Source organism: Mus musculus, chromosome 10 (assembly GCF_000001635.26).
Source record: "Mus musculus strain C57BL/6J chromosome 10, GRCm38.p6 C57BL/6J".
Classification (NCBI taxonomy): Eukaryota; Metazoa; Chordata; class Mammalia; order Rodentia; family Muridae; genus Mus; species Mus musculus.
In genome coordinates, this window is record NC_000076.6 from 69,051,261 (window position 1) to 69,066,749 (window position 15,489).

Consider the following 15,489-nt stretch of genomic DNA (forward strand, 5'->3'; position numbering starts at 1 on the left):
ATGTGTCCTTCTTACCAGTTGGGGCATCTTCTGGATATATGCCCAGGAGAAGTATTGCTGGATCCTCCGGTAGTACTATGTCCAATTTTCTGAGGAACCGCCAGACGGATTTCCAGAGTGGTTGTACAAGCCTGCAATCCCACCAACAATGGAGGAGTGTTCCTCTTTCTCCACATCCTCGCCAGCATCTGCTGTCACCTGAATTTTTGATCTTAGCCATTCTGACTGGTGTGAGGTGGAATCTCAGGGTTGTTTTGATTTGCATTTCCCTGATGATTAAGGATGTTGAACATTTTTTCAGGTGCTTCTCTGCCATTCGGTATTCCTCAGGTGAGAATTCTTTGTTCAGTTCTGAGCCCCATTTTTTAATGGGGTTATTTGATTTTCTGAAGTCCACCTTCTTGAGTTCTTTATATATGTTGGATATTAGTCCCCTATCTGATTTAGGATAGGTAAAGATCCTTTCCCAATCTGTTGGTGGTCTTTTTGTCTTATTGACGGTGTCTTTTGCCTTGCAGAAACTTTGGAGTTTCATTAGGTCCCATTTGTCGATTCTCGATCTTACAGCACAAGCCATTGCTGTTCTGTTCAGGAATTTTTCCCCTGTGCCCATATCTTCAAGGCTTTTCCCCACTTTCTCCTCTATAAGTTTGAGTGTCTCTGGTTTTATGTGAAGTTCTTTGATCCATTTAGATTTGACCTTAGTACAAGGAGATAAGTATGGATCGATTCGCATTCTTCTACATGATAACAACCAGTTGTGCCAGCACCAATTGTTGAAAATGCTGTCTTTCTTCCACTGGATGGTTTTAGCTCCCTTGTCGAAGATCAAGTGACCATAGGTGTGTGGGTTCATTTCTGGGTCTTCAATTCTATTCCATTGGTCTACTTGTCTGTCTCTATACCAGTACCATGCAGTTTTTATCACAATTGCTCTGTAGTAAAGCTTTAGGTCAGGCATGGTGATTCCACCAGAGGTTCTTTTATCCTTGAGAAGAGTTTTTGCTATCCTAGGTTTTTTGTTATTCCATATGAATTTTAAAATTGCTCCTTCTAATTCGTTGAAGAATTGAGTTGGAATTTTGATGGGGATTGCATTGAATCTGTAGATTGCTTTTGGCAAGATAGCCATTTTTACACTGTTGATCCTGCCAATCCATGAGCATGGGAGATCTTTCCATCTTCTGAGATCTTCTTTAATTTCTTTCTTCAGGGACTTGAAGTTTTTATCATACAGATCTTTCACTTCCTTAGTTAGAGTCACGCCGAGATATTTTATATTATTTGTGACTATTGAGAAGGGTGTTGTTTCCCTAATTTCTTTCTCAGCCTGTTTATTCTTTGTGTAGAGAAAGGGCATTGACTTGTTTGAGTTAATTTTATATCCAGCTACTTCACCGAAGCTGTTTATCAGGTTTAGGAGTTCTCTGGTGGAATTTTTAGGGTCACTTATATATACTATCATATCATCTGCAAAAAGTGATATTTTGACTTCCTCCTTTCCAATTTGCATCCCCTTGATCTCCTTTTGTTGTCGAATTGCTCTGGCTAATACTTCAAGTACTATGTTGAAAAGGTAGAGAGAAAGTGGGCAGCCTTGTCTAGTCCCTGATTTTAGTGGGATTGCTTCCAGCTTCTCTCCATTTACTTTGATGTTGGCTACTGGTTTGCTGTAGATTGCTTTTATCATGTTTAGGTATGGGCCTTGAATTCCTGATCTTTCCAGAACTTTTATCATGAATGGGTGTTGGATCTTGTCAAATGCTTTTTCTGCATCTAAGGAGATGATCATGTGGTTTTTGTCTTTGAGTTTGTTTATATAATGGATTACATTGATGGATTTTCGTATATTAAACCATCCCTGCATCCCTGGAATAAAACCTACTTGGTCAGGATGGATGATTGCTTTAATGTGTTCTTGGATTCGGTTAGCGAGAATTTTATTGAGGATTTTTGCATCAATATTCATAAGAGAAATTGGTCTGAAGTTCTCTATCTTTGTTGGATCTTTCTGTGGTTTAGGTATCAGAGTAATAGTGGCTTCATAAAATGAGTTGGGTAGAGTACCTTCTACTTCTATCTTGTGAAAAAGTTTGTGCAGAACTGGAATTAGATCTTCTTTGAAGGTCTGATAGAACTCTGCACTAAACCCGTCTGGTCCTGGGCTTTTTTTTGGCTGGGAGACTATTTATAACTGCTTCTATTTCTTTAGGGGATATGGGACTGTTTAGAAGGTCAACTTGATCCTGATTCAACTTTGGTACCTGGTATCTGTCCAGAAATTTGTCCATTTCGTCCAGGTTTTCCAGTTTTGTTGAGTATAGCCTTTTGTAGAAGGATCTGATGGTGTTTTGGATTTCTTCAGGATCTGTTGTTATGTCTCCCTTTTCAGTTCTGATTTTGTTAATTAGGATTTTGTCCCTGTGCCCTTTAGTGAGTCTAGCTAAGGGTTTATCTATCTTGTTGATTTTCTCAAAGAACCAGATCCTAGTTTGGTTAATTCTTTGAATAGTTCTTCTTGTTTCCACTTGGTTGATTTCACCCCTGAGTTTGATTATTTCCTGCCATCTACTCCTCTTGGGTGAATTTGCTTCCTTTTTTTCTAGAGCTTTTAGATGTGTTGTCAAGCTGCTAGTATGTGCTCTCTCTCGTTTCTTCTTGGAGGCACTCAGAGCTATGAGTTTCCCTCTTAGAAATGCTTTCATTGTGTCCCAAAGGTTTGGGTACGTTGTGGCTTCATTTTCATTAAACTCTAAAAAGTCTTTAATTTCTTTCTTTATTCCTTCCTTGACCAAGGTATCATTGAGAAGAGTGTTGTTCAGTTTCCACGTGAGTGTTGGCTTTCTGTTATTTTTTTTTTTTTGTTATTGAAGATCAGCCTTATTGCATGGTGATCTGATAGGATACATGGGACAATTTCAATATTTTTGAATCTGTTGAGGCCTGTTTTGTGACCTATTATGTGGTCAATTTTGGAGAAGGTACCATGAGGTGCTGAGAAGAAGGTATATCCTTTTGTTTTAGGATAAAATGTTCTGTAGATATCTGTCAGATCCATTTGTTTCATCACTTCTGTTAGTTTCAGTGTGTCCCTGTTTAGTTTCTGTTTCCATGATCTGTCCATTGGTGAAAGTGGTGTGTTGAAGTCTCCCACTATTATTGTGTGAGGTGCAATGTGTGCTTTGAGCTTTACTAAAGTTTCTTTAATGAATGTGGCTGCCCTTGTATTTGGAGCATAGATATTCAGAATTGAGAGTTCCTCTTGGAGGATTTTACCTTTGATGAGAACGAAGTGCCCCTCCTTGTCTTTTTTGATGACTTTGGGTTGGAAGTCAATCTTATCAGATATTAGGATGGCTACTCCAGCTTGTTTCTTCATATCATTTGCTTGGAAAATTGTTTTCCAGCCTTTTATTCTGAGGTAGTGTCTATCTTTTTCTCTGAGATGTGTCTCCTGTAAACAGCAAAATGTTGGGTCTTGTTTGTGTATCCAGTTTGTTAGTCTATGTCTTTTCATTGGGGAGTTGAGACCATTGATGTTAAGAGATATTAAGGAAAAGTAATTGTTGCTTCCTGTTATTTTTGTTGTTAAAGTTGGCATTCTGTTCTTGTGGCTGTCTTCTTTTACGTTTGTTGAGGGATTACCTTCTTGTTTTTTCTAGGGCATTGTTCCCGTTCTTGTATTGGTTTTTTTCTGTTATTATTCTTTGAAGGGCTGGATTCGTGGAGAGATAATGTGTGAATTTGGTTTTGTCGTGGAATACTTTGGTTTCTCCATCTATGGTAATTGAGAGTTTGGCTGGGTATAGTAGCCTGGGCTGGAATTTGTGTTCTCTTAGTGTCTGTATAACATCTGTCCAGGCTCTTCTGGCTTTCATAGTCTCTGGTGAAAAATCTGGTGTAATTCTGATAGGCTTGCCTTTGTATGTTACTTGACCTTTTTCCCTTACTGCTTTTAGTATTCTATCTTTATTTAGTGCATTTGTTGTTCTGATTATTATGTGTCGGGAGGAATTTCTTTTCTGGTCCAGTCTATTTGGAGTTCTGTAGGCTTCTTGTATGTTCATAGGTATCTCTTTCTTTATATTTGGGAAGTTTTCTTCAATAATTTTGTTGAAGATGTTTGCTGGTCCTTTGAGTTGAAAATCTTCATTCTCATCCACTCCTATTATCCGTAGGTTTGGTCTTCTCATTGTGTCCTGGTTTTCCTGGATATTTTGAGTTAGGATCTTTTTGCATTTTCCATTTTCTTTGATTGTTGTGCCGATGTTCTCTATGGAATCTTCTGCACCTGAGATTCTCTCTTCCATCTCTTGTATTCTGTTGCTGATGCTCAAATCTATGGTTCCAGATTTCTTTCCTAGGGTTTCTATCTCCAGTGTTGCCTCACTTTGAGTTTTCTTTATTGTGTCTACTTCCCTTTTTAGGTCTAGTATGGTTTTGTTCATTTCCATCACCTGTTTGTATGTTTTTTCCTCTTTTTCTGTAAGGACTTCTACCTGTTTGATTGTGTTTTCCTGTTTTTCTTTAAGGACTTGTAACTCTTTAGCAGTGTTCTCCTGTATTTCTTTAAGTGATTTATTAAAGTCCTTCTTGATGTCCTCTACCATCATCATGAGATATGCTTTTAAATCTAGGTCTAGGTTTTCGGGTGTGTTGGGGTGCTCTGGACTGGGCGAAGTGGGAGTGCTGGGTTCTGATGATGGTGAGTGGTCTTGGCTCCTGTTAGTAGGATTCCTATGTTTACCTTTCGCCATCTGGTAATCTCTGGAGTTAGTAGTTATAGTTGACTCTGTTTAGAGATTGTTCTTCTGGTGATTCTGTTACCGTCTCTCAGCAGACCTGGGAGACAGATTCTCTCCTCTGAGTTTCAGTGCTCAGAGCACTCTCTGCTGGCAAGCTCTCTTACAGGGAAGGTGCGCAGATATCTTGTTTTTGGACCTCCTCCTGGTCGAAGAAGAAGGCCCAAAACAGGGCCTTTCTCAGAAGCTGTGTTGTTTTGGCAGTTCCCAGAAGCTGTCAGCTTCTGTGGTGCAGACTCTCACCTGTGCAGACTAAATTCCTAAGCTCCAGGGAGTCCTGGAACCAAGATGGCGACCGCTGCTGCTGAGGCTGAGGCCGCCTCCCAAGCCAGGCGGACACCTGTCCTCTGGTCCGGACGGTGGCCGGCTGTCTGCGGCCCGCCAAGGGTGCTGCCTCAGCGGCTCTGTGCTTCCGCCTTTCCCAGAAGCTGTCCGGTTCTCTGGCACACCCTCTAACCTGTTCAGACTAATTTCCTAGGTCCCGCGGAGTCCCGGAACCCAGATGGCGACCGCTCTGCTTATTGTTAAATAAGTCATTTTGAGATCCATTTGTAGAAACAAATCTGGAAGTAAATAAATCAATAGGTCTGCATTGGAGTTTGAGCCGTGGGATGGAAGTAATTTCACTGTTACCCCATTTCTCAAATTTTCTTCAGTAATCACGTGGTATTTCTTAAATCTGTCCATATTTAGAGTCCAGGATGCCAGATGTGTTAGGTGTAGTATGTATCATATCAGTCACTAAACCTTTTATCTTGGTTTATCCTGCCATAAAGTTTTGAGAAGACTAGAGTCAATTCTTCATAAACATGAGCCATCCTGTGTCTAGCCATTGATAGTTTAACCATCAGAAGGCTCCACAGATCAGCACCCAAAGGGAATCAATTCAAAGGACTGACTAAACCAATCAACTATCTAGACAGCGACAATGGAAGTTAATCCACAGCAAGAAGGTTCTGGAATAAAAATGCCTAATGTAGGTGCTGGGATCCAAACCCAGGTCATCTGTGAGAGACGACTGTGCTCTCCATCACTGAGCCATTTCTCCAGCCCCCAAAGCATTGCTTCTTAACTAACGGTAATGGCTTACCCCTTATGGGATGATGTCGGTGCCTAGAGAGACAGACATTTCTGTCTCAGCAGCACATCTATGGCAAAGGGTGAGAGAGAGAGAGAGAGAGAGAGAGAGAGAGAGAGAGAGAGAGAGAGGATTCAAGTGCTGCTTCATGGAATTAAAAAACATTTTGGAAAAAACCTCTTCAGCTTTCTTCTGTAGGGAGGGTCACGGACAGTATATCACTGTCTCAAATCACAAACATCAGCTTCGGGGCTAAGGTTCTGATGAAAACCTAGGCTGCATATTATGAGAGGTACACCTTGATTGTGAAGTCCCGGCTCTCTAAACTGAATAGAGGTGGTCTGGTTTTGCAGCTATTATCACGGCCCTGGGAGCATGGTTTTTCAAAAGCAAACAGTGTATCATATAACGTCCCTCTTCATGGGGGCCATGAGTCTCTGCTCTGTAAACCCGATGGCACTAGAACATTCTGGGATGTGCCTCAGAATAAACCAAGGGCAATAAGGTGAACAAATGGGTCTACAGGAGACCCTCTGGGCTCTCAGAACTCTGAGGTCTTGACATCTGCCACTAATTCACAGAGAATTTTTTTCAGGGAAAACAGGATGTTGGCTTCCATAGTCCCCTCTCTGCTTTGATGAGGATCTTTCTCAATGTATGCTTTCATGTTTTCCTGTCGGTAAAGTTGAAAGGAAGAAAGAAAGAAAGAAAGAAAGAAAGAAAGAAAGAAAGAAAGAAAGAGAGAAAGAAAGAGAGAAAGAAAGGAAGGAAGGAAGAGAGAGAGAGAGAGAGAGAGAGAGAGAGAGAGAGAGAGAGAGAGAGAGGAAAAGAGGCTGGAGAGATGGCTTGGTACTTAAGAGATCTCCCAGAGGAATCCCAGAACTTACACCATGACTCACAGCCATCTACAACGCCAGTTCCAAGGAGATCTAATGCTGCCTTCTGGCCTCCACAGGTTCTGTATCCTCACAGTGTAAAGACATACATGTGAGTAAAACACTCACTCATATACACAAAGAATAATTCTTTTAAAACTGCTCAATCTTTTGGCAGGTCACCCTCGACACAAACCTTTAATCCCAGTACTCAGGAGGCAGAGGCAGGTGGATCTCTGTGAGTTCAAGACCAGTCTTTCTACATAGTGAGTTCTAGGTCAGCCAGAGCTATATAAAGAGACTCTGTCTCAACACACACACACACACACACACACACACACACACACACACTCACACACAATAATAATAATAATAATAATAATAATAATAATAATAATAATAATAATAATTTTAAGAAAGAAAAGAGTAGATGGCTTTTAAGGACTATTTGTGAAGAAATGGGCAATTTTCTCTCTCCTTTAATTCTGGAAAACTTTTATATCCTTTTAGAAACCATTTATATCCTTTCTAGGCATCTCCACTCCTAGCAAATAAGCAGGGCTTAAGGTCTGCTCTTAAGATGAGATTGAAACTCTCAAACTTGTGACTTGAAGGCAGGAGATCAAATCTGAAACACTGGTCCCTGAGGAATTTGAAATCACAAATTCCAAATACAATCAAAGCTGTGCTGTCAGTATTACCCATTTTTAAGAAGGTGATTCTTTCTTCATACATTAGTAATGATGTCATCATGGATAGTAATGATGTCATCATGGATAGTAATGATGTCATCAGGGATAGCAATGATGTAATCAGGGATAGTAATGATGTCCCCATGGATAATAATGATGTCATTGGGGCAGAGATCATACATGCATTCAATTCATCATTCTCTGGGTCTCAACCTGACAGGAGAAGCTGGGCAAGCCAAGCCTGCAATGCACATCTGCCCTTCAGTGGGATATTAGCATCCCTTAGAGGAAACTAGAATTAAGTTTTCATGTGAAAGCCACTGCACACAAACCTGAAAGGATTCAGACCTTGTCACTCTGCCTGACTGGCAGCCAGTCAGCCTTAGATATCACACCAAACTCAGTATCTGCTCATAGTGCCTTGATTGAGATCTACAGACCTCTTGACTTGATGCAATTTGAAGGACCAGTGGGCTTGTTGCTAGGTATGCTTTCATTTTGACCAAACTATGAGAAGTGAAAGTTTCCAGGAGATTTAAACAACAAGCAAACAAATAACAACAACAAAAAGAGAATCTCGAAGGCAGGCCTTGCGGTCTCTGCCTGGGTAAGAACTGTCAGGGGGTACTCTGGCGTCAGCTCCGCTGAACCCTTAACTCCAGTGCTCCAGCCTCTTAGTAATGGGTCCCTGATGAGAAACTTTCCATCATTAAGAAGGGACACTTAGAACAAGATGTTGGCTGTGTTTTATTAGCAATAAAGATGCTGGCTGCTACCTGCCTCTGAAATGGATTCGCTTCCTTCCATAAAGAGTCCTCATAATTGATCCGAGCTTTTTGAGGATCAGTCTTATTTCTTTTTGTTAAATCTTTGTAATAATTTATTTTTATCTTATGTACATTGGTGTACTGCCTGCTTATATGTGTATGTGAGGGTGTCAGGTCCCCTGGAAATGGAGTTATAGACTGTCGTGGGCAGGCATGTGGGTGCTGGGAACTGAACCCTGGTCCTTTGGAGGAACACCAAGGGCTCTTAACTGCTGAGCCATCTCTTAAGCCCTAGTCTTATTTCTTACCTAGTTGGTGTCTTCCATAACACGACTATTAAATGTATACACATCTATTATTCATGCATGGATATCTTGCTAGATTGATGTTATTTTATAAAGTAATAACAAAAATGGGCTATGTTTATTGAGTAAGGCACTTCGTGATTTACTGTGCTGTTAACAAACCATGTTAACTAGCAAAATAAGAAAAAAAAAGAGGTGTCCGCCCAGCCCGGGAGGGCTTTGCCTGAGCATCGGTGGGAGACACCTTGGTTCCAGGACTCCACTGAGACTAGTCTGCACAGGGGAGAGTTTGGACTACAGAAGCTAACAGCTTCTGGGACAGGCTGGAGCCACAGAGCTTCTGAGGCAGCCCCCTTTTCAGGCTCCAGACATCCCGGCACATTCCCTGCCAGAGGAGAGGTGTCCGCCCTGCCCGGGAGGTCTTTGCAGGAGCACCTGGGGGAGCCATCTTGGTTCCCGGATTTATCCGAGACTACTCTGTGCAGGTTAGAGTGTGGACTACAGAATGTAACAGCTTCTGTGACAGGCCAAAGCAACACAATACTGGGACAGGTCCTGTTTTGGGCCTTCATCTTTGGCCAGGAGGGAGTTCCGAACACCAGATATCTGTGCACCTTCCCTGTAAGAGGAGAGCTTGCCTGCAGAGAGTGCTCTGACCACTGAAACTCAGAGGAGAGATCTAGTCTCCCAGGGCTGCTGATAGAGGTTAACAGAATCACGAGAGGAACAATTGCTAACCAGAGACAACTATAGCAACTAACTCCAGAGATTACCAGATGGTGAAAGGCAAACGTAAGAATCTTACTAACAGAAACCAAGACCACTCACCATCATCAGAACACAGCACTCCCACTTCGCCCAATCCAGGGCACCCCAACACACCCGAAAAGCTAGACCCGGATTTAAAAGTATATCTCATTATGAGGGTAAAGGACATAAAGAAGGACTTTAATAACTCACTTAAAGAAATACAGGAGAACACTGCTAAACAGGTAGAAGACCTTAAAGAGGAAGCACAAAATCCCTTAAAGAATTGCAGGAAAACACGACCAAACAGGTGATAGAATTGAGTAAAACCATCCAAGACATTAAAAAGGGAAGTAGACACAATAAAGAAAACCCAACGTGAGGCAACGCTGGAGATAGAAACCCTAGGAAAGAAATCTGGAACCATAGATGCAAGCATCAGCAACAGAATACAAGAGATGGAAGAGAGAATCTCAGGTGCAGAAGATTTCATAGAGAACATTCAGCACAACAATCAAAGAAAATGGAAAATGCAAAAAGATCCTAACTCATAACATCCAGGAAATCCAGGACACAATGAGAAGACCAAACCTACAGATAATAGGAGTAGATGACAATGATTTTCAACTTAAAGGGCCAGCAAATATCTTCAACAAAATTATAGAAGAAAACTTCTCAAACCTAAAGAAAGAGATGACCATGAGCATACAAGAAGCCTACAGAACTCCAAATAGACTGGACCAGAAAAGAAATTCCTCCTGACACATAATAATCAGAACAACAAATGCAATAAATAAAGATAAGATATTAAAAGCAGTAAGGGAAAATGGTCAAGTAACATATAAAGGCAAGCCTATCAGAATTACACCAGATTTTTCACCAGAGACTATGAAAGCCAGACGAGCCTGGACAGATGTCATACAGACACTAAGAGACCACAAATGCCAGCCCCGGCTACTATACCCACCCAAAATTTCAATTACCTTATATGGAGAAACAAAAGTATTCCAGGACAGAACCAAATTCACGCATTATTTTTCCATGAATCCCGCCCTTCAAAGGATAATAACAGAAAAAAGCAATACAAGGACGGAAACCATGTCCTAGAAAAAAGCAAGAAGGTAATCCCTCCACAAACCTAAAAGAAGACAGCCACAAGAACAGAATGCCAACTTTAACAACAAAAATAATAGGAAGCAACAATTAATTTTCCTTAATATCTCTTAATATCAATGGACTCAATTCCTCAATAAAAAGACATAGACTAACAGACTGGCTACACAAACAGGACACAACATTTTGCTGCTTACAGGAAACCCATCTCAGGGAAAAAGACAGACACTACCTCAGAATGAAAGGCTGGAAAACAATTTTCCAAGCAAATGGTCTGAAGAAACAAGCTGGAGTAGCCATTCTAATATCGAATAAAATCAACTTCCAACCCAAAGCTATCAAAAAAGACAAGGAGGGACACTTCATACTCATCGAAGGTAAAATCTTCCAAGAGGAACTCTCAATTCTGAATATCTATGCTCCAAATACAAGGACAGCCACAGTCATTAAAGAAACTTTAGTAAAGCTCAAAGCACACATTGCACCTCACACAATAATAGTGGGAGACTTCAACACACCACTTTCACCAATGGACAGATCATGGAAAGAAACAGAAACTAAACAGGGACACAGTGAAACTAACAGAAGTTATGAAACAAATGGATCTAACAGATATCTACAGAACATTTTATCCTAAAACAAAAAGATATACCTTCTTCTCAGCATCTCATGGTACATCTCCAGAATTGACCACATAATTGATCACAAAACAAGCCTCAACATATACAAAAATATTGAAATTGTCCCATGCATCCTATCCGATCACCATGGACTAAGGCTCATCTTCAATAACAAAATAAATAATAGAAAGCCAACATTCATGTGGAAACTGAACACCACTCTTCTCAATGATACCTTGGTCAAGGAAGGAATAAAGAAAGAAACTAAGGACTTTTCGGAGTTTAATGAAAATGAAGCCACAACATACTCAAACTTATGGGACACAATGAAAGCATTTCTAAGAGGAAAACTCATAGCTCTGAGTGCCTCCAAAAAGAAACTAGAGAGAGCACACATTAGCAGCTTGACAACACACCTAAAAGCTCTAGAACAAAAGGGAGCAAATTCACCCAAGAGGAGTAGACGGCAGGAAATAATCAAACTCAGGGGTGAAATTAACCAAGTGGAAACAAGAAGAACTATTCAAAGAATCAACCAAACGAGGATCTGGTTCTTTGAGAAAATCAACAAGATAGATAAAACCTTAGCCAGACTCACTAGAGGGCACAGGGAAAGCATCCTAATTAAAAAATCAGAAATGAAAAGGGAGACATAACAACAGATCCTGAAGAAATCCAAAACACCATCAGATCCTTCTACAAAAGGCTATACTCAACAAAACTGGAGAACCTGGATGAAATGGACAAGTTTCTAGACAGATACCAGGTACCAAAGTTAAATCAAGATCAGGTTAATGATCTAAACAGTCCTATATCCCCTAAAGAAAGAGAAGCAGTCATTAATAGTCTCCCAACCAAAAAAAGCCCAGGACCAGATGGGTTTAGTGCAGAGTTCTATCAGACCTTCAAAGAAGATTGAATCCCAGTTCTTCACAAACTATTCCACAAAATAAAAGCAGAAGGTACTCTAACCAACTCATTCTATGAAGCCACAATTACTCTGATAACTAAACCACAAAAAGACCCAACAAAGATAGAGAACTTTAGACCAATTTCCCTTATGAATATCGATACAAAAATCCTCAATAAAGTTCCCGCTAATGGAATCCAAGAACACATCAAAACAATGATCCATCCCGACCAAGTAGATTTCATCCCAGGGATGCAGGGATGGTTCAATATACGGAAATCCATCAACATAATCCAGTATATAAACAAACTCAAAGCCAAAAACCACATGATCATCTTGTTAGATGCGGAGAAAGCATTTGACAAAATCCAATACCCATTCATGATAAAAGTCTTGGAAAGATCAGGAATTCAAGGCCCATACCTAAACATGATAAAAGCAATCTAGAGCAAACCAGTAGCCAACATCAAAGTAAATGGTGAGAAGGTGGAAGCAATCCCACTAAAATCAGGGACTAGAAAAAGCTGCCCACTTTCTCCCTACCTATTCAACATTGTACTTGAAGTCCTAGCCAGGCCAGTTTGACAACAAAAGGAGATCAAGGGGATACAAATTGGAAAGGAAGAAGTCAAAATATCACTTTTTGCACATGATACGATGGTATATATAAGTGACCCTAAAAATTCCACCAGAGAACTCCTAAACCTGATAAACAGCTTCAGTGAAGTAGCTGGATGTAAAATTAACTCAAACAAGTCAATGGCCTTTCTCTACACAAAGGATAAGGATGCTGAGAAAGAAATTAGGGAAACAACACCCTTCTCAATAGTCACAAATAATATAAAATACCTTGGCGTGACTCTAACTAAGGAAGTGAAAGATCTGTATGATAAGAACTTCAAGTCTCTGAAGAAAGAAATTAAAGAAGATCTTAGAAGATGGAAAGACCTCCCATGCTCATGGATTGGCAGGATCAATATAGTAAAAATGGCTAACTTGCCAAAAGCACTCTACAGATTCAATGCAATCCCCATCAAAATTCCAACTCAATTCTTCAACAAATAAGAAAGGGAAATCTGCAAATTCATCTGGAATAACAAAAAAACCTAGGATAGCAAAAACTCTTCTCAAGGATAAAAGAACCTCTGATAGAATCATCATGCCTGACCTAAAGCTGTACTACAGAGCAATTGTGATAAAAATGGCATGGTACTGGTATAGTGACGGACAAGTAGGCCAATGGAATAGAATTGAAGACCCAGAAATGAACCCACACACCTATGGTCACTTGATCTTTGACAAGGGAGCAAAAACCATCCAGTGGAAAAAGAACATTTTCAACAAATTGTGCTGGCACAACTGGAGGTTATCATGTACAAGAATATGAATTAATCCATTCCTATCCTCTTGTACTAAGGTCAAATCTAAGTGGATTAAGGAACTCCACATAAAACCAGAGACACTGAAACTTATAGTGGAGAAAGTAGGGAAAAGCCTCGAAGATATGGGTACAGGGGAAAAATTCCCAAATAGAACAGCAATGGCTTTTGCTGTAATATTGAGAATCTACAAGTGGGACCCCATAAAATTGCAAAGCTTCTGCAAGGCAAAAGACACCGTCAATAAGACAAAAAGGCCACCAATGGATTGGGAAAGGATCTTTACCTATCCTAAATCAGATAGGGGACTAATATCCAATATATATAAAGAACTCAAGAAGGTGGACTCCAGAAAATCAAATAACCCCATTAAAAATGGGGCTCAGAGCTAAACAAAGAATTCTCACCTGAGGAATACCGAATGGCTAAGAAGCACCTGAAAAAATGTTCAACATCCTTAATCATCGGGGAAATGCAAATCAAAACAACCCTGAGATTCCACCTCACACCAGTCAGAATGGCTAAGATCAAAAATTCAGGTGACAGCAGATGCTGGTCAGGATGTGGAGAAAGAGGAACACTCCTCCATTGTTGGTGGGATTGCAAGCTTATACAACCACTCTGGAAATCAGTTTGGCGGTTCCTCAAAAAATTGGACATAGTAGTACCAGAGGATCCTGCAATACCTCTCCTGGGCATATATCCAGAAGATGTTCCAATCGGTAAGAAGGACACATGCTCCACTATGTTCATAGCAGCCTTATTTATAGTAGCCAGAAGCTGGAAAGAACCCAGATGTCCCTCAACATCGGAATGGACACAGAAAACGTGGTACATTTACACAATGGAGTACTACTCAGCTATTAAAAAGAATGAATTTATGAAATTCCTAGGCAAATGGATGGACCTGGAGGGCATCATCCTGAGTGAGGTAACCCAATCACAAAGGAACTCACACAATATGTACTCACTGATAAGTGGATATTAGTCCAGAAACTTAGAATACCCAAGATAGAAGATCCAATTTGCTAAACACATGAAACTCAAGAAGAACAAAGACCAAAGTGTGGACACTTTCCCCCTTCTTAGAATTGGGAACAAAACACCCATGGAAGGAGTTACAGAGACAAAGTTTGGAGCTGAGACGAAAGGATGGACCATCTAGAGACTGCCATATCCGGGGATCCATCCCAAAATCAGCTTCCAAACGCTGACACCATTGCATATACTAGCAAGATTTTGCTGAAAGGACCCAGATATAACTGTCTCTTGTGAGACTGTGCTGGGGCCTAGCAAACACATAAGTGGATGTTCACAGTCAGCTATTGGATGGATCACAGGGCCCCCAATGGAGGAGCTAGAGAAAGTAAGCAAGGAACTAAAGGGGTCTGCAACCCTATAGGTGGAACAACAATATGAACTACCCAGTACCCCCCCCCCCCAGAGCTTGTGTCTCTAGCTGCTTATGTATCAGAAGATGGCCTAGTCAGCCATTAGTGTAAAGAGAGGCCCATTGTTCGTGCAAACTTTATCTGCCTCAGTACAGGGGAACACCAGGGCCAAGAAATGGGAGTGGGTGGGGGAACATCTGGGGAATTTTTGGATAGCATTGGAAATGTAAATGAAATAAATACCTAATAAAAAGAAAAAAAGAAAGAAAAAGTTTTCAATATGCATGCCCCCGTGTCTCCCCAAGCTCAGTGCTCCATGTGACAATAGAAAACAGAGAGATAAAGTCTTACCGTGCCTTGGTGTCTACTTGTACAGACACAGTCAGAGGAGAGTAAATTATAAATGAACAGATCGTCCCAATAACTGAAATTTCCCCCTGTGAGTATCAGGTCCTGAACATGAATCAGAACAGATGCAAATACGATAAGTTGCAGAGCACAGACATCATGTGTTATACATATTGTAATATATGTGCTTACAAACCCCGTATGCCTGTACTGTGCACAGGTCTGGATGTAACTTTCCCCTGCATTCAAAATGAATGTTACTAAGCATGACGCTCACTTGATCATCCACAACCCTGGTCGGGAAGCTGTCTATAGGTGGCACTGGGTGCCGGGACATCGCTTGGGTTGCCTTTGTATACATTTTAGACTCAGTTCTCGTTCAGCTGCTCAGCACTGTTTCACGCTGGTAATTCTAGAGCTGTTTCTCAGCACTCCACAACCTCCTGTTCTCGCTCACTAGCT